At 51.7% G+C, this 20,681-nt stretch overlaps 1 pseudogene; it reads left to right on the forward strand.

Annotated features, from left to right (window-relative positions):
* The first annotated feature begins 2,712 nt into the window (after nucleotides 1-2,712).
* On the forward strand, nucleotides 2,713-4,656 carry LOC138994564 (phosphofurin acidic cluster sorting protein 2 pseudogene; annotated as a pseudogene).
* Nucleotides 4,657-20,681: the final 16,025 nt, after the last annotated feature.

Below are 20,681 nucleotides of genomic sequence, written 5' to 3' on the forward strand. Positions count from 1 at the left end.
AGCCAGGGATCTATCAACTGGTAACCTGTGTTCCACCAAGAATATTACAAAACATGGCTCACATAAAGTCAGCAGCACAAGCAAGGAAAGGTCCTGAGTCCAAGAGACAACTCTCACAAGTTCTCCCGACAGGCAGGGAACTGGGGCATCAATGGACCCTTTGCTGGATGCCAGCACCAGGTGTCGGTCTGCAGGGTGGTTGCGGGTGAGATTTTCTGGGATCCTGCTGTGCTGTGCCAAGTAAATGTCAATGTAAGAAGCATTCGAAACTGTGAACAATTGTTGAGATTTTATCTGAGCCAAATGGTCATTTGCCTTGAATCAAAATCTCAATGGATTGGAATTACTCTCTGGAGAATGGCAGTTTTCACCTTATTTTAGATATTACGGTCAGAAGTGGAGATGTATGTGGGTTGCATGAAATCCATTGGTGATAGATGGGATAAAAAGTAAAATGACAGATGCATACTTCTTTCCCATAGGGGGATATAGGATAGAACAGCCAACAATGAACTCAATAACAATGAGGGGGTTTATGGTCTCCACAGAGCACACAGAGTGTCCAAAAACAGGAAAATTCCTTTGACATTCCAAAGCAATGTTCTTGTAGATTCCAAAGGACAGTAGAAAGTCTCCGTTAAGGTAAAGAATGACCTTTTTTAGAGAAGATTCCATCCTAGGTCCCAGCGACCCACCATAAACAGCTGTTAGTTAAAAAGTTTTAACTTCAGAACATCCTTTGTGATAACTTTAGGTCTCTGAGTTTAAAAGACCACCACCCAGGCCTTCCCTGACCTAATCACAGGTTAGGGAGTGGTCACTTTTTGTGTGGCAGCACTCTCCTTCAACCACTCATGCCCCCCTTCTTGCCGCCAATCATGTCCCTCCTCTGTCCCACTACAGGAGGAAAAACCATCATCCCGGAGTAGGAAAAGGACTGGTAGGGTGCCAGCAGCTGCAGCTTCCTCAAGAACTGTGGGCCTGGCCAGCACGTCCACGGTGCTCAAAACACAGGTCCCCCAGAACCTGTTCGCCACCTGGGAGTTGGACTGCTCCAGCCCCAGCTGCGTGCCCAGGTGGTGTAGTCTCACTTTAAAGAAACTAGTGATCGTCAAGAAGCTGGCCAAGGACCTCAACTCCGTGGTAATTTCCGTCAAGATGCGGGACTCCAAGGGCATCCTGAGGTCCCAAGAGATTGTGCTGCCCCGCGGTAGACCAGTGCAGACCAACCTGGCGCTCACCTTCTCCCTGCAGTACAAACACTTCCTCAAGGGAGAAGGGAACAAGCTACTGATCATGCTGGAGCAGAGGAAGTTCTCTCAGAACAGAAATGTCCTGGGCTACAAGACACTGGCCACGGGTGCCATCCATATGGCTGACGTCATGCAGCGAAACCCCAAGTGTGGCCAGATGGTGAGCCTCTGCGGCAGCATCAAGGAATCCTCCACTACTGTGGCCGAGATCTGGATCTCCTCCCTGTGCAGTCAGCCCATCGAACACAAGGACAGTGCCATCCAGGTCAGCCCTAAGGCCAAGTCCGCAGGTAACGACGAGGGGCAGGATGAGTGCTCCTTTTCTGAGCTGCAGCCCAGCTGCAGGGGAATGCACAGACAGGACCTGCACAAGGATGACTTGGAGAAGGGGAAGCCAAAGAAGCAGCGGCAATCAATACCAGGGAACTTGAAGCAGAAAGTCCTGGCGCTGTTTCACAGGTCCAAAGTGGCAGAGAGGGACCTTCGGTCTGACATGACAGGGAAACGCAGGAAAAGTGACCCATACATGGAGGAGGATGAGAGCATCCTCAGCATCCCCAGGCCTAAGCTCAGGCCATACTACGATGGCCTGTCAGACTCCAGTTTGCAGACAGAGATGTGGGGCAGCCCCAGTGACAGGACCCAAACAGAGCCTCTGAGTCTGCCCCACATGCCTGAGAATACGTGGGCCCTGGGAGGCAAGCAGCCAAGTGAGAGGGACAATGAATTTGTGGCCCACAGCACACCCACCAGCAAGGTGGACAAGATCCAGATCTCCTCCCTGTCCAGGCCGCCCAACGACCAGGAGGACAGTGCCAGGCAATCCAGTCCCAAGGCTGAGTCATCGGACAACTATACTGAGTGCAAGTGTGAGAGCTTCTTCTCGCAGCTGGAGGCCAGCTACCATACCGCTGACCAGGAGGAGGATGACTTTGATGAGGGGAATCTCATATTCACAACGAGGACCCTCACCAGGCAACAGAACTACCACCAGAAAGTCCTGCTATGGCTGCACACAGTCCAAGTGTCGGAGGAGGACCTGGACCCTGAGCAGGACCATGGGGAGCCTGTCCCGGAGGTGGAGGAGGACCTGGACCTCCTGTATGACATGCTGCAGAATCCCAGTGACAGTGGCCCAGACACTGAGGACGATGGCAGCGTCCTCAGCACCCTCAAACCTAGGCTCAGGCCATACTTTGAAGGCCTGTTTAGCGGCCCAGACATGAAGGACAATCACAGTGTCCTCAGCAGCCCCAATCCCAACCTCAGGCCACATGTGGAAGGCCTGTCACACTACAGCTTGCAGATGGAGATGTGAGGCCTGCACAGTGCCAGGATCCAAGAGGAGCCTCTGAGTCTGGCCCACCTGCCTGAGAATGCGAGGGCCCCGGGAGGCAAGCAGCCAAGCCAGAGTGTCTCCAAACTTGTGGCCTACAGCACACCCACCACTAAGATTCAAATGCCCTCCCTGTCCTGCCAGCTTATCGATCATGAGACCACTTCCATGCAGGCCAGCACCAAGGCCCAAACCTCGCATCATGACTTCGCCGGCACATCTGAGAGCTGCTTCTTGGAGCAGGCGGCCAGCTACAATGCCGTCCACAGGCAGTCCCAGGAGGACAAAGGGAATCGGATAGTAAGAAGGAGGTGCATGACAAGGCAAGAGAATTACCACCAGAAAGCCGTGGCATCAAAGCTCATGGCCCAAGTGTCAGAGAAGGTCATATCCTCAGAACAGGCCCTTGTGAGGCATGTCCCCAAAGTGGAGCAGGCTCTGGACCGTCGGTATGACATTGTGCTGAGCTCTAGTGACAGTAGCCTCAACACGGAGGATGATATCAGTGTCCCCAGTACCCCAAAGCCCAAACTCAGGCGGTACTTTGACAGCATGTCAAGTGACAGTGGCTCTGACTCAATGGCCCACAGAATTCACTCCCCTGGGAAGCAGCTGGCACAGCTGGAGGACAACCGGGAGGCAGGGTCCTCCACACAGCATTGGTTCACCAAGAAGCTGCCATCCATAGTGCGCTTCACCAAGTCTCTAGTCATGCCCTCCAGCAGGTCCAAGAGGAAGCAGGCTGGCCGCCGGGGCTGCGACACAGTCCTGAATGAGTGGGTCAACAGACGGGACAACGAGAGCCCAGACCCACAGAGCCAGTGGCATATCCTCAGGAAGCCCGTGTGTGACCAGCTCCACAACATCCTCATTTCCCAGGACAAGATGCCCGAGAACATCATCCTGGTCAACACCTGCGACTGGCAGGGCCAGTTACTTTCGGACATCCTGCAGGGGCACACGCTGCCTGTGGTGTGCACTTGCTCCACAGATGACGTCCAGGAGGTCTTCAGCATCATCGTGTCACAAATGCAGAGATACTGCAACTGCAATTCCCAGGCCCTGACGCCTGTGAAGATGGCGGTGGCAGGGGCACAGCCCTACTTCAACACTGTGCTGCGGGTCTTCGTTGAGCATCTTTTCCAGCAGCCACCCCAATGGCTAGACTACATGCGCTTCTTGCTCATCCCGCTGGGTTCCCACCCCTTGGCCAGCTACCTGGGCTCCATGGATTGCCGCTACAACCACTTCTTCCAGGATCTGTACTGGCGGGAAATGTTCAACAACCTGGAGTCCCAGAACACCTTGCAGGACACACAGGACGTTGTGTCCAGAATCTCTGAGTACATTGCGGGGGCCAACTGTGTCTACCTGCTGCCCATCGCAGAGGCCATGCTCATGCCTAAGCAGCAGCGCCCAAATGAGAAGTACTCACAGAGGCTCATCCCCTTTGTGGGGGCAGTGAAGGTTGGAAGAGTGGAACCACCTGCAGCCATGTTAGGAGACTCAGATGATGTGGTCCCCTCATGCTCCAGGGAGCTTCTGTCCCCCACCGGGAAGGCCTCACCCAACACACTCTCCCCCGCGTCAATGAGTGGGGGCCCGTCCTCCACCAGCCAGAGCGTCCATGCAGAGATGATGGAGCTGCAGGTGGATTACTGGACAGCAGCCCAGCCAATAGATACGAAGAGAGTAGCAGAGAAGAAACACCTACCTACCACCAAAACCACACTCAAGTGTTTCTTCCAGTCTGTCCAGGTCAGCAGGCTGCCCCGCAGTGGTGAGGGCACAGCAACACCTGCCATGGCCATCAAAGTGGTCACCAGGGAGAAGAAAATGAAGGCGCCCATGAAAACCAAGGACGAGGATGTGCAGTGCAAAAGCCAGTGCATCCAGGGCATCGGTCGCCTGGTTTGCAAGGCCAAGCACCAGCAGAGTATGCTGCCGGTCGTCATCGATGGCGTGGAGTGGAATGACGTGGAGTTTTTCCAGTTGGCAGCCCAGTGGTCCTCCCACGTCAAGCACTTCCCCATCTGCATCTTCGCACACAACAATCCCACCTTCTAGCCCTGCCCCTCCCCCTGCCCTTCACTCTGCCTTGGCCAAGCCCAGGAGGACCCAGCAGCTTTTCTGTGAACAGTGCAGTTCACTACAGACACAGACCCTGGAAACCCATAAAGAAACCATTTTGAGTTCCAATGTGCTCACAGCCTGGAACCTAAGGGGGTTGCCCCTCACTGGGAGCTCCTCAATGCTCTGTTCAGTAAAAAGAACGCTCTGGTGGGTGGGAGTCAGGAGGGCAGTGTTGAGCTGGAGCATCATGAAAGAGGTGTTTTGGCCTCAGGATGCGAAACATTCTCAGTGAGAAGTGTTCTGGCCTTGAAGACCTGCCCTTCCTGGAAGCCAGGACTCTGCTTCCCTGGGAGACAGCTCCAACCTGTGCGCAGACTCAGAGCTCAGCAGACAGAGGTCAAGGGCTAGCCTCTGATTGCAGTATTCTGAGCACAACATGGAGGCCAGTCAGCCCAGCCAACTGCAAAACAGCTGCCAACCAGCCAACTGGTCCAGCACCACCTACTCAGGGTTACCAGTGAACTTCAGCCTCACAGGCAAAAAGAAAAAAGACCTGTATGGTGCACATCGCCCTGGCACACTGGCTAGACAAAGTGGTCGGTTACCTGAGGAGAGAACCCACCTTCGTTCCTGTCTGATACTACAGAACATTTGCTACCACCCAACAGCTGTGGGACCAATTCTTTACCAGGTGAGCCCCTCCCCCTCCAGAGCACATGGCCACCAGGCCACCTGTTGACTGTTTGCCTTCAGGTCACTGCAACTCCCTGAGTGTTTATTCCTCTGAAACCTCGGTGAACCCGGGAGCAGGCGCATAGGGTTATTGTAGGGACTTGCTGGGGTCCTCCCTGGTAAGTGTTCTCTGGGAGCCTAGACAGTGGAGAGGTCTGCTGGAGGGGCTGTGATTGAACCAACTGGTCATTTTCCCTTCCTCTTGGAGAAGCCACAACCAAATTAGTGATTCTCTTTGGGGCTTTGGGATTAGCTCTTTTCTAATATGACGAAGAGATTGGAGATACTATTAGGGGTCTCTGTCCCACTTGAATCCAGATTAGAGATGCCAGGGGTCAGCAGTGGGGCCCAGGGTCACCCAGCAATCTGAGATGGGGCTGGTTTGGGCTCATTCAATCAGCACATATATTAGAAGCCCTGCCAGGTAACGAAATGTTTCTAGGCACTGACCATAAGCCAGTGTTCTGAGCAGACACCAAGCCTGCACTCCAGAGCTTCCTTCTGGTCGGGAGCAATTCAGTCACACTAGGCTGCACAGGCTCGTAGTGTCCACAGGAGACCTGATGTGACGTCCTCCTGGCCTCCACTACCTATGGCTGCATCTTCGCGTATTGTGAAGAGGATGGCAGACCTCTGTTCAGCAGAAAACGTGAGTCAGTTTCTGATCAGATCCATGAGGGGAGTATGGGGACTGTGACTTCAAGGTGCTGGCAGAACCCTGGATCCCACTCATGGTGGGATTTCTGCAAGAGGAAAGAGGTCTGAGGGCTTCTCTTAGAAAAAAGGGCAGAAGTCAGAGAGCTGTGCAAGTGGATATGGGTGGTGTGGGCAAGTGGGGAGGTCAGTGGACTGAGAGCCCCTCAGACAATTCATAGCCTTCCGCTCCTAATCCCAGCCCAGTCTGCACCCCTATCCCGGGACCTTGCTCCCTAATCGGGTAGAACCTCCTCAGTGGCAGCTTGGTGTACCCCGCCCTGTGTGAGTTGAGTTTCAGTGGGAGGCAAAGAACCACACAGGACAGCTAGTGAATTAGGCAGCATTTCGGTGCAGGAGCCAAAGTTTGAGGTGATAGGAAGGCCCTGGGGTTCGTTTGTTTGTTCATTGGTCAGTATTCCTGAAGCACCTACTCTGTGCCAATGAGTGACATGAACAGGGTGGACACCAGCCCTCTCAGTTCTAGTTGGAGGGAACAGGGACACTGAGAGAGCATGTCAGGTTCCCCTGAAGAAGGGGACAGGTGGTTCCCTCATTGATCCAGAGCTGTCAGGTAGGAGGGCTTTCTGCCAACTATTCCTGGGTGACCAGGCTCATCTCTGCCAGGACTGCCAGACTGAAGGTGGATGAGGAGGAGGTCTGGCGTCTTGATGAGCAGGAGGAGCAGGAACAGGACACCAGGCTCTCTGAGTGGAGCAATGGGAGGGCCGTGTGGAAGGGAAAGGCAGGCCTCACATTCTGCTGCTCACCTAGCTCTCTCCCCAGGGCCATTTCCTGCATGCTGAGTATCTGGCTGGACCAGCACCTCCAGAATTTCCCAGCCTGATGATGCTGTTGTCTTCCATAGAGCTCAACCAGCAGTCTCCTACCAGCCAAACCATCCCAGTGCCTCCATTCAAAATGGGAGCACCTGAGCCCACTGAGGCTGAGACAAGAGGGGGAGGAGGCCTTTGGGGGTGGTGTGGGTGAGTGTTTCTTTGGAAGGCACACAAAAGGCAGTGAGGGTGGTAACATGTCCTCTTCTTGCATCTACAGAACCAGCTCCAGAGCAACAAGCAGGAAAACCCTCAAGAGGCAAGGCCACCCTAGTGGCCTCTCCAGAGCCTGAGCCGGATCCAGGCACAGCTTTCACTGAACTTCAAGAGGCAGAGGAACCACCTGCAGCATTTGAGCAACTCACCCCAGCTTCTGGGCGGCCTGTGGTGCCAGGTCCCGGGCAGAGCGCCTGTCAGCAGCCATAGCAGAGAGGGCACCCCCCCACCCCATTTAGATGCATTGTTAGAAGTTTTCTGTTAATGTTACATATGTTTATAATTTTACTATATATTTATGATATTTAATAACTTACAGTGTACCGGGGAGAAAATATACTGAAATACTCCAAAACATAAACTTAATTTAGACTCTATAAAATTTAACCCTAAAAACCGTCAAAGCTTTGAGCAAGTCTGTTTTTCTGGACCCTGACCCCCCCAGGGAGAACTGTCCTCACCTTCTCCACCTGGCCTTCCTGGTGCCAGGCCTCTGCTTCCCAGGGAGCTGGCTCCACCCTGTGCCAGGACACAGAACTGACCTCCCATTGGGGGCATCCTAAACCTAACATGGAGGCCTGTCAGCTCACTCTTGAGCCTCCATGTTGTCCCCAACATCACTCACTCAGGCTTCCAAATAAGCTTGACCCTCACAGGGCGAAAAAAAATTAAAAATTAAAAATCAAAATGGACATGTAAGGTGCAGACCTCCCAGGAACAGTTATTGGGAAAACTGGCCAAATACTTGGTGTCCAGCTTCCTGGGCAGCGTCCCCACCTTGGTCCGCACCCACCCTTCTGTGTTAATACAGAACTTTTGGGACTAACCAACGTGTGTGGGACCAACCATGTACCAGGTGAGCCCCTGCCCCTCCACAGCACAGTGGTCACTCAGCCACCTGCTTGCTGTGAGTCTCCAGATCACTGCACCTCCCGGAGTGTTTGTGTCGCTCAACATGGGGAGAGCCTAGGCCCAGCTTCATAGGGTTATTGTAGGGACTTGGGGTGGCGGGAGGGGGGTTCCTCCGAGAAAAAGGCCCGCTGGGAGCCTGGACTCTGGAGAGGTATGCTGGAGGAGCTGTGGTTGTTCCAATTGGCCATTTTCTCTTCTTTTAAAGAAACTTCTGCATTAGTTGTGATTCTTCTCAGGCTTTAGGCTAAGCTATTTTGTCTTTTGAGAAAGACGTTGGAGATTCCATTAGGGGTTCCTGTCCTGGGTGAAGCCAGATGAGATATCCCAGGGGTGAGCAGGGGGACCCCAGCTTCACCCAGCTATCTGACAAGGGGCTGGTTTGGGCTCATTCATTCAGCAAAGGCCCTGACCTCAGGACTGTACTCCAGTGCTTCCTTCTAGTCAGGAGCGATTCAGTCACTCGATGCTGCACAGGCAGGTAGCATCCACAGGACAGCCGATGTGACTTCTTCCTCAAAGTATCTCTGATCTACACGTATTGTGAAACAGAAAGTGGATCTCTAGACCAGCAGAAACAGTGAATGTGCTTTGGATTAGAGCCTTAAGGGAAGTATGGGTCTGTGAATTGGAGAAGCTGGCAACACCCTGGATCCCGTGCCTTGTGAGATTTCTGCAAGAGGGCAGAGGTGTGAGGGCTTCCTCTAGAAAAAAAATGGAAGGTGTCAGAGAGCTGTGCATGTGGATTTGGGTGGTGTGGGTTGGTGGAGAGGGCATGTGGCTGCCCACACTGAGAAGAGCTCACACAGGCTGGGCTTAGGCAGGAGCACAGAGGCGCTCAGGTCAGTGCCCAGTGGCCTGTAGTCTGGAGGTTGTTCTGGGGTGGGGCCTTGAACTGGGACTTCAGTGATGGAGATGGGAGGGTTCTTCCTTGGAAGGCACACAAAAGGCAGTCATGGTGGTAACATGTTCTCTTTCTGGATCTACAGAAGCAGCTCCAGAGGAAGATTCAGAAACACCTAAAGAGGCAACGTCTACTCTGGTGGCCTCTCCAGAGCCAGAGCACAATCCAGGAACAGCTGCCACAGAACTTCCAGATGTGGAACCACCTGCAGCTTGTGAGCCACTCGCCTCAGCTCCTTCAGAACCTGTGGTCCTAGATCCTGAGCTAACTCATGTATCAGCTGCCACAGCCGATGGGGCTCCTTCCCCTCCTTATGTGAAGTTATAAAATACTTTTGTTTATCATATATATGTTTATAACTTTACTGTACATTTCTTATACTATACAGTAACATACAGTCTAATGAAAGAAAATGTAATGAAATACTCTTAAACATAAATTTAATTTAGATTCTATAAAATTTAACTCTACAATCCTTCACAGCCTTGAACAAGTCTGTTTCTTCTGGGCCTGCATCACGTTACTATGAGTCATAGATTGGGAAGAATTAGTCTCTCTGGAGACATCTGCTCTAAGGATGTGATGTTCTTGAGGTGCAGGACAATGGGACTCTGAGGGAAATTGATCCACGAGCACTGGGGAAGGGACCCTTTATGCCAGGGCTACCCCTGGGAACCCACATTTTTTTTGACTTCATCTCCCACCAGCACATGGACAAAGCATGGCCTTACGCGCCCCCTGGCGTCCACGTTGCAGAATGCTGTATGGTTTAACCAGCAGCAAGCAGTTCCACAACCCTGACTGCCACCTGCACCTAGACAGAAACTCCACCCTGCTCCACGCTCAATGAAAGGCATTCTGAGAATCTCCTCTGTTGGCCCACAGCACTGAAGAGGGGACAGGGCATGTCCCAGGGCCGGAGGTCCACACTCATCTCATCCACAGGCGCCACTTCCATATCTACTCTGGGGTCAGAGCCCCTCTCTGTCCTCAGACCCTAGGCCCTGGTTCAGCTGGGCTAATTCCTGAGGCTCTTCTGTCTCACCAGAGCCCAGCAGCCATTCTTTCTCATGCCCCAAAGCTGAACAAGGTTGTGGAGACAGCCTGGCTTCTCCTTTTACATCAACCCTACTCAGTGCTCTCAACCACCCTGGTGAGGTTGGACTAGCAGCCTTGTACAGCATCCCACCATGGTAGAAGCTACATGACTCAAGACAAATGGGTGTTCACTGTGGACCACACCCTGGGTCCTTGCTCTCAAGGAGATCAGCCCTGTTGGTTGACACAGAGAGAAAGGAAATCTGATTGGAGTCTGATGAGACCTACCACTGACCCCTGAGGACCATAAGCCCTGAGAACGTGATCCCATCACACGCACATTGCACAGGCTCTCTTTAGGATGTGATTTCTAAACCAGACAGATGAATAAGTACTTGTCTGCCCTCTTCATCTTGATTTCACAATGGCAGTCGATGAAGGCTTGTGAAATTAAATGGAGGTCTGGAAATCAGGGGGCAGGTCTACCTTAGAGGTCCATGGTGATGGCAGTGTACTTGCACGGAATAGCAATGGGCCTGGAGGGGCAGCCACCTACCTTGCGTGGAGCGTCTTCTTACCTTGGAAGCTCAGAACTGTGTTCTCAACAGAAGCTGTTTCCTATTTCAAATTACACTTTTCAGTTTGGCTCTACTTTGCAGGGTCCTTTCTTAAGTTTCACAGCCATCCTCCAAACTGGAGGCAGAGGGTGTTAGAAATGAGGGGCGGGAACTGGAGGGAACTGGGAGGAGAAAAGAAGGGAGATAGGTGGGCAGGCCCAGGGCCTGGTGTGGGAAGACTATGCTAGTGATCTATTGCTGAGAGTTACCCCACACTAGAGACTTAACCAAAACACACTGATTAGCTCACACGTCAGTGACCAGGAATCCGGCATGGCTCACCTGGGACTACTGTGGTCTCACCTGAGGAAGGATCTCTGTCACTGAGGGTCTGAGCTCACTTGGTGGTCTTTGGGATTCAGTTTGGATGGAAGGAATGACTTTCTCTCTATCTGTTGCTCTCATTTAGTGCCTGCCTAATGGGTCTCTCCAGATAGCCACTCACAGCACAGAGGCTTATTCCTCGGGGGGGGGGGGGGGGGGGGGGGAGAGACAGAGAGAGAGAGACAGAGAGAGAGAGAAATAAGAGTGAGCAAGAGGGTAGGCACCAACGTTTTATAAAACTTGTCAGGTTGGGAAGAAATCAACTAAAGATCTTGTGTGGATATGTGCTTAACCCAGGGACACAGACAATAGGGTGAAGATCTGGGGTGGGGGGTAGGGATCAGCAAGAAGTGGTCAATGGGGAAAAAGGGGACATATGTAAGACTTTCAACAATGAAGATTAAAAAAAATGGATTTGCTTTGAAATTGTTAAATTTTTTTGAAAAAATTGACGAGAAAGAGAGTGAGAAAGAACCAAAACTGTGAGAGAGAAGCATCAAATGGTTGCAGCCTGTATGCACCCCGACTAGGAATCAAGCCCACAACCTAGGTATGTGCCCTTACCAGGAACCGAACAGCAATCCTTCAGTGCACAAGGATATCGCTCAACCACTCTGGCAGGGCCAGGAACTGACTTTTACAACCAAACCATGGAGGTCATGTTGGATCCCTTTGCCGTCTTCTATGGAGTCACTACAAACACCCACATGTAAGGGGAGGGCACACATTCACACCACACGAGGAAGGTGAAGACCATGAGGAGTCACTGCGGAGGGAACCTGTGACCCGAGAGGTCCGTGCCTTACCCGGGATCACGCAGAGAATGCAGAACCTGAGATAAACCCAGTTGTGTCCTCAAAGGGAGATCCAAGGTGCCCTAAGGTTGGCTCAGGAGCTCTGGAAAAGGCTGTGCCAGTGGAATCGTATACAGACACGAGGATGGCATGGGGGAGATGGTGAGCACTTGGCAGCCTAGACAGTATTTGTCTAAAAAGCCGCCCAGATCTGGAATCACAACGGTACACCTCTGTCCACAACCCACCCGCAGTGGAGAAAGCCGGGCTCCCTTATGCTCAGCTCATGCTTACGTAGTTGTGGATCACACCCTTATTGGATAATTGTGAAACTGAAGCCTGTAGTCATTCAGGGATTGTCCAGGGTACTTGATATTCAGAGTCCAAACTTCAGGAAAGTTCAGACTTTCCAGGCCAGGGCTCCCACCTTCCCACAGAGTTGATCTGGAAATTAGAAATCCTGACATACTGGGTAGCTCCTGCCTGTTCCTCCCTATCTGGGGGGCTCTTTTATTCTGGGATCCAGAAAGGAAGCACTGGCATGTGCACACGCACACGTGTGGGCTCTCACACACACACACACACACACACACACACACACACACACACTATAGATGTGATGACCTTTGGTGGGATTAGAAAAAAAGCAGACACAGAGGAGGTGACAACAGGAAGGAAAAAGAGGTTGGAGGCACTATCTACATCTGATAGTCCTACTCCTACTTTATAGCTCCTCTCCCACAGGAGCCTGAACAGCCATAAGAAGCACTTGCTCCATAACGCATTGTGCAGGCAGGACAGAGATGAGACATGAAAGGCACAATGACTTATACAAGATCAAGGAGAGGTAAGAATGAGGGATTGAGTATGAACCCAGGTCGGTTTCCTCAAGTCTGGGAGCCTGGCTGCACCCAGAGCTTCTAGGGGGCTGGGCAGAGGGCTGTGCTGGTGCCACTGTGTACAGATGAGGTGTTTCGTGGAGAAGAGGGGTCTGCAGACAGCAGCCCACAGGACTACTTGCATAGCTGTCATGAGATGAGGGGACTCAGGCAAGACAATCCCAGGTATGACGTCACTATCCAATATAACCTGAAACCCCATAGCCAGGCACCCACATCTAGCCCAGCAGGCAGCTCACTTGCCAAGAGGCATTTACCAGTGCAAGACGTTCTCTTGCTGTGTTCCCAGTGATTGGTGCTCTTGCATCCGGAGACCGCGCAGTGAGAGCTGTTTCAGACGGTGCAGACGTTGGTTCAACCCTCGTCCCCGAAGTATCAGTTCACTTTCTAGAATTTGGCCTCAGGTAACACCAGGTGGCCTGGGTCAGACCCATTCAGGCCAGGCCGCGTCTGTGTGCCATCCCTGTGCAGCCCACATCCCCTCCCCTTCATGTGTTGTGAAGAGGGACCTGAAGGGAGAACCCTGGGGTAGGAACAGCTTTTGGGGCAGTGGATCCCCTTGAGGGCTTGCTGTGATCAGACCCCAGGACAGGGCAGGCAGGTGGAGTAGGGTTCCAGAGGGGTCCCTTATCTATGCCCATGGGAATCCTAGCCCTCAGGCTGTCACACCTTTTCCACTGCAGTGGAGGTCTCAGCAGGTCACACTGTGTGTGTGTGTGTCTGGAGTGGAGGATTACAGGGCTAGAGAACCAGCAAAACAGGGCTCTGAGGCTTTCCCCCTGGTGACAGGGAACTGTCTTTACAGTCCCCAGTCCTGAGCTCCACACAGGAGAACAGAGAGGAGCTGACTGATGGGGTCCTCTACTCCATTGCCCTGGAGGAGGCACAGGTGCCCATACATCCTCCAGGGTGCAGCATGGCCTCAGGGTGAGTGCAGGTTCTGGAGTCACCCAGACTCCAGAATCCCATGTAGTCAAAGGGAGCCCTGGGTTCCAGAAGCTGCCCTGCTACTCCCCTAGGTCCCTCCTAGAGTCCAAATTCCAAAGGATTCTGTGGCCCGTATCCTCCCCACAACCCACTCTCACTGTCCAGCCCCTTTCAGAGGAGATGCAAAGTCACTGCCCAAAAAGTTTTAGGAATGTTAGGAGAGAGACTTTGTACCATTTCCCATCATGTTCAGTCAACGGTATTTTTTGCATTTTTCTACATAGTTTCCCTTTTTCATGCCCATCTCCAAGTGTCCATGTTGGCTGACAATCCTTACACAGCTTCTCCCACTCTTACAAGTTATTGTGATTAGTGGGGACGCTTTTCCCAAAAGGGCATGGGGCTCAAGGTACCAAGTCTGTTGCTTTGCCCTTTGCTGCCCCGAGGACCACATCCCTATGGCCCCTCCAGGTCAGGAGCTGGGGCTTCCCTAGGCTGTACAACATACCAAGGGGGGGACCTGTTATCAGGGCTGACGATGCAGCTGCTCACTTCTGTGGGACCTGAACATGACCCCATCCTGTTGTCCTGTCAACGGTGCTGCCCTGAACACACCACTTGTCCTAATATCCACACCCTTCCACTCCAGGAACCCTCTGGGTTCCCATCTTAGAATGGGATGTTCTGTCATAAATCCCAGGGTGATCTTGTTAACACAGGGAGGTGCTGTCCATCCTCTGCTAAGAAATGACTAAGATACCAGTGTGTCTCATCATAACTCACCTCCTAGTCTACGTTGCCTTCTGAGAACCTTTTCTCTTGACCATGTCGAAAACGTGGAAACCTGTGCAGAATTTTTGTGAATTTATTTGAGCCAAAGTGTAGACAATTGTGGGGAAGCAAAATCTCAATCGAATGAGATAATAATGCTCCGGAGAATGGCAGCTTTTCACTTCATTCTATACATTACAATCATAAGTGGAGACGTGTGTGGTTTCATGAAATTCATTGTTGACAGATGAGGGAAGCAGGAGAAGGCAAAGCAGGGAAATTTCTGGGCCTGGAAAAAAGGTAAAATGATAGACATGCACTGCTTTCACTGAGGTGTGTATGGGATAGTTAACAGTCAACAATGAACTCAATAACAATGAGGGGATGTGTGGTCTCTGCAGAGAGCAGGGCAGTGCCTGTGCTCTGAGGGTCTGAATAAAAAGGAAAATTATTTTGACATTCCAAAAATATGTTGTTATAGGTGCAAAAGGCAATAGACAGGCTCAGTTAAGATAAAGATTGACCTTTTTCAGGGAAGATGACAGCCTAGGAGCGTGGTCGGCAAACTCTTTAGTAAGCAGAGCCAAATATCAACAGTAAAACGTTTGAAATTTCCTTTGAGAGCCAAATGTTTTAAACTTTAATTATATAGATGAGTACATTGTTATTAACTTAATTAGGGTACTCCTAAGTCTTAGGAAGAGCCACACTCAAGGGGCCAAAGAGGTGCATGTGGCTCGCGAGCCGCAGTTTGCCGACCACTGGCCTATGACACCAGTACCCACCATAAGCTGCTTTTAGTTAAAAAAAAACACACTTTAATTTCAGACCATCCTTTGTGGTTACTTTAGGTCTCTGAGTTTGCAAGGCTGCCAGGTTAGCATCTGGTCCCTGGGATCACTTCTGTCCCACCTCTTGCCACGAATCACCGAGTGCTTGGGATTCAGTCTGAGCTAGAGCCCCCAACCCACCTGGCAGTTTATAAGCTGCCTCTGATGGCATGTGCCCCCTCTCCCAACACAGGATCGAAATCAGACCACCTTCTCCGTGTCTGCAGGCCTGGACAGCATGCCCACTGCACTCAACACACAGGTGCCCATGAATTTGTTTTCCACCTGGGTGGTGCAATGCTCCAGCCCCACCTGCGTCCCAGGCTGTGTAGCCTCACCTTAACCAAGCTGCTCATCTACAAGAAGCTGGAGAAGGAGCTCAGCTCTGTGGTGGTCACTACAAAAATGCAGGGCTCCAAAACATCTTGAGGTCTGATGAGATTCTGCTGCCCCCTAGTGGTCACGTGAAGGCCGACCTGGTGCTGACCTCCCTGCTTTATCCCCACTACCTCAAGAGAGAAGGCAAACCAGCTGCAGATCATGCTTGCAGCAGAAGCAGCGCCTTAACAAACAGACCATCCTTGGTTACCGGATGATCACCGTGGGCACAATCGACATGGCTGAGGTGATGCAGCGACCCCTCGAGGGTGGCCAGATGCTGAGCCTCCGTAGCACCATCATGGAGGAATCTGCCCACATGGCTGAGGTCAGCATCGCCTCCTGTCCAGCCAGCCCATCGACCCCAAGGACAGCACGCAGAAGGCCAGTCCCAAGTCCAAGTCCTGGGTTCATTACTCAGAGATGGAGTATGAAATATTCTCAGATCAGCAGGGCAGCTATCATCCATGGCATGCGCAGGACCAAGAGGAGGAGGACTTCAACTTTGAGGAGCCAAAAAAGCAGCGCCAAAGTGTAGTAAGGTCGCCACTCATAACCAGGCAGCAAGATGCCAACTAGAAATGTGGGGCGTGGCTGCACAGGGTGCAAGAGTGGGAGGAGGCCCTGGACTAAGAGCAGGTGTGTTCAGAGCATGTTCCTGAGGTGGAGGAGGACCTGCATCTGCTGTATGACTCACTAGAGAACCGTGACAGTGGCCCATAAGAGTGTCCTCAGGACCCAGAAGCCCTGGCTCAGGCCATACTTGGAAGACGTGCCCTAGCCCAGCTGTCAGATGGAGAGCTAGAGCACCCAGAGTGCCAGTGCCAAGCGGGGTCTCCAGGTCCAACCCAGATGACAGAGAAGATGAGCCCCAAGCAACCAGCGGGCACATCACCAAGACGGAGTCTCTCCTCATTGCCTCCACCAGATCCCAGTGGGGAGCAGGCAGGCTGCTGGGGTTGGAGCACATTCCTGAAGGAGCAGCAGGTGGTAAAGCCAGGAACAAGCAGGCCAACAGCCTGGACAACAAGCACTGCCCAGACCCCCTGAGCCAGCTGCAGATCCCCAGGGAGATGGTATATGACCAGCTGAACCACTTCCTCATCTCTGACAGCCAGCTGCCCCAGAACATCCTCCTGCTCAACATCTCCGACTGGCAGGGGCAGTTCCCGTCTGAGTCCTACAGCAACACACGCTACCTGGGCTGTGCACCTGCTCCAAGGTGAGGTCCAGGAAGCCTTCAGCACCATCATGTCATGGATACAGAGATACCATCACTACAATTCCCAGCCCCCCAGCCTGTGAAGATCGTGGTGTCAGGGACACAGCAGTACTTCAGTGCTGTGCTGTGGCTCTTCCTGAAGCTGCTGTCCTACAACATGTGCCCCTCTTTCCCTAGCTGGGCTACATTCACTTCCTGGTCATCCTGCTGGGTTACCACTTCGTGGCCAGGTGCCCGGGCTCCATGCATTACCGCTACAACAGCTTCTTCCAAGATCTGCCCAGGCGGGACCTGTTCTACAAGGAGGCCCGGAGGGCTGTGAAGGACATGCTGGCCACGGTGTTGAGAATCACACATTATGTCGCAGGGGCCAATCATGCCCACCAACTGCCCATCGTGGAGGCCACACTCACCTACAAACAGAAGAGCCCCAATGAGGAGTCCTTGAATATCATTCCCTTCCTAGGTGTAGTGGAACTAGGAATTGTGAGACCATTCTGGGTTGCATCAGGTCACTTAGATTACGTGGCCCGCTTGGGCTCTGGAGTGCTGTTGTCCACCCTCCAAATGGGTCTGCGGCAAACAAGGAGGCATCACGCATCCTTCCCTCCTCCCGGTCGGTGAGTGGAGATGAGTTCTCCCCCAGCCAGGGTGTTGGAGCTCAGCTGATGGGGCTGCAGGTGGATTACTGGAAGGCAGCCCAGCCCGTAAACAGAAAGATAAAGGGGGAGAAGGGAGACCTGCCTGCCACCAAAAACACACGCCAGTGCACCTTCCGGTCTCTCCAGGGCACAGGGCTAAGCACTTTTCTCATTAGATAAAGAGATTGGAAAATCCATTATGGGTCCCAGTCCTGGGTGAAGCCAGATCAGAAACCCCAGGGCTGAGCAGTGGGGTCAAACTCACACAGCTGTCTAAGATGTGGCTGGTTTGGGCTCATTCAATCGGCAAATATATCAGAAGCCCTGCCAGGTACAGACACATCTCTAGGCACTGACCATGATCCAGTGCACAGAGCAGACCCCAAGCCTGCACTACAGAGCTTCCTTCTAGGCAGGAGCGATTCAGTCACACTAGGGCACACAGGCTCAGAGTGTCCACAGCACAGCCGATGTGACGTCCTCCTGGCCTCCTCTACCTATGGCTGCATCTTCCTGTATTGTGAAGAGGACAGTGATCCTCTGTTCCAGCAGAAAACGTGATTTGGCTTTGGATCAGAGCCATGAGGGGAGTATGAGACCTGAATTCAAGGTGCTAGCAGAACCCTAGATCCCACTCATGGTGGGATTTCTGCTAGAGGGCAGAGGTCTGAGGGTTTCTCCTAGAAAAAAAAAGCAGGAGTCAGAGAGCTGTTCATGTGCACATGGGTAGTGTGGGTGATTGGGGAGGTCAGTGGACAGAGTGAGCCCCTCATAAAATTCACACCCTTTGGCTGCAAATCCTAGCCCAGTCTACACCCCTATCCAGGAAACTTGTTCACTAATCTGGTAGAATCTTCTCAGTGGTAGCTTGGCTGTTGCTCTCTACCCATGGGAGTTAACTGTCAATTAGAGAAGAAGAACTCCACAGGGCAGCTAGTGAATTAGGCAGCACTTAGGTGCAGGAGCCAAAGTTTGAGGTGTTAGGAGGTCTCTGGACACCAGAGCTGCAGTCGGATTTTCTTCTTTCACTCATTGGTCAGCTATTCCTTGACACCAACTGTGTGCCAATGAGTGACATGAACTTAATAGACACCAGCCCTTCCTGTCCTCATGGAGTTGACATTTGGGTGGGAGTGCAGTGGGAGGGAATACGGACACTGAGAGAGTATGTCAGGTTCCCCTGAAGAAGAGGACAGGCGGTTCCCTCATTGATGCAGAGCTGTAAGTTAGGAAGGCTTTCTGCCAGCCCCTCCTGGGTGACCAGGCACATCTCTGCCAGGACTGCCAGGTTGAAGGTGGGCAAGGAGTAGGTCTGCCTTCTGGATGGGCAGGAGCAGCAGGCACAGGACCCTAGGCTCTCTGAGTGGTGCTCTGGGAGGGCCATGTGGAAAGAAAAGCCAGGTTCAGACTCTGCTCTCTGTCTATCTCTCTCCCCAAGGTCATCTCCTGCATCTTGGGCATCTTGCTTGACCAGTACATTGAAGATTTTTATTAGCCACCAGAATTCCCCAGCCTGATCATGCATTTGGCCTCCATAGAGCTCACCTTTCCAGTCCCAGACCTGCCAACCCAGGCCCAGTGTCTCCACTCACAGCTGGAGCACCTGAGCCCACTGAGGCAGAGACACAGGAGGAGGAGGAGTGGGTGGTGTGTGTGAGAGGGAGGGCAAGTGGCTGGGCCACTCAGAGAAGAGCTCCCAGAGGCTGGGCTTAGGCAGGTGCACAGAGCCGCTCAGGTCAGTGCCCAGGGCCTGCAGTCTGGAGGACTCCCTGGGTTGGGGGTTTGAACTGGGACTTCAGTGATGGAGATGGGAGGTTCCCTTCCTTGGAAGGCACACGAAAGGCAGTCATGGTGGTAACATAGTCTCTTCCTGGCTCTACACAAGCAGCTCCAGAGCAAGATGAACAAACACCTAAAGAGAAAATGCCAACTCTGGTGCCCTCTCCTGAGCCAGAGCAAGCTCCAGGCACAAGTGTCACCGAACTTCCAGATGTGGACCCACCTGCAGATTCTGAGACACCAGCCTCAGCTTCTGGGAGGCCTGTGTTCCCAGAACCTGGGGGGCACCCTGTGTCAGCTGCCTCGGAAGAAGGACTCCCACCAACCTCCCAGTAATAGCCATTTAAGAAATTTTGTCTTGCACATATTTAGAAGTTTACGGTATTTTTCTTACACTATTGAGTAAAATAAAATGTTTTTAAAATAAAATTTAATAACATTATATGAAAAATAAATTTAAATTATATAAATTTTTACACTATGATCCTTCAAAGTGTAAATTCCAACATGAAGTATATTCACAATTTTTCGCAACTGTTCCATAACATCACAAACATTCTCCAGTTCCACATTTTCAGAACCCACACCCGAGTTATGTGTCCTGTCCAGGAATCAAACCTGCATCCTTTTGGTGTATGGGTGACTCTCCAAGCAACTGATGAGGCACCCTGTCCAGGGTGAGAAAGAGCAATATTTTCATTTGAATTTTTCATTCTGGTTGAAACTGTAGTTGGGTATCTTTCGCATACTTTTGGCCTATGCCTTCTTTTGGAATTTCAGTTTGAGACCTTTTGCCCTCTTTTCCATTGGATTGTTAGCAAATCTGAATTATCATGGATATCAGCTTTTTGCCATGTAACTTGCAAATGGCTTCTCTAGCTTGCCATTGTCTCCATTTGATGTGTGTTTTGCCAAATAGACGCATTACAGTTTGATGTGGTCGAATCTGTCTTCTCTTTTCATGCTCTTTGATTTTGTCTCTCACTTTGAGTGGAAAACATGTTTTCCGTCTTATCAGGAAACAGGCTAGGTTGTATTGTTCTAACAGAGCCCTAAATCTCCGTGGTTTGCAGCAGCAAAGGTTAATTTCGTAGTCATATTTAATTTCAGGTGGATTTAACAAGAGCTCCTGTTTTTCAGATCGTTATTCTTTTTTTTTTTTCTTTCTTGTATGGATGGAAGTAAGGATTTCCAAGCTCCTATATGTCACAGTGGAAACCAGAAGTCAAATATTTATGTGACAATGGCCTGTGGTGGACATGAGTTCCGTTTTCCCCTTTCTGGCAGCTGCCAATTTCCACATCCAGCTGTTTCTGGGGGCTGTTATTCAGGGCCCCAGAGTAGAGGTATCAGCATATCTAACTAGCCAGACCACAGTGCTGATGGTTGTATGCGGACATGTGACTTCAGTCAGTTTAATAAGATTATTCATACTAGTGACCGAAGACAATTCTGGATGTTTTCAATTAAATTAAAGCAGCCTCCTGATTGAGAGAAAGAGACAGAGCT

Source organism: Myotis yumanensis, unplaced genomic scaffold (assembly GCF_028538775.1).
Source record: "Myotis yumanensis isolate MYYU_CA2020_CCGP unplaced genomic scaffold, mMyoYum1.0.hap1 SCAF_16, whole genome shotgun sequence".
NCBI lineage: Eukaryota > Metazoa > Chordata > Mammalia > Chiroptera > Vespertilionidae > Myotis > Myotis yumanensis.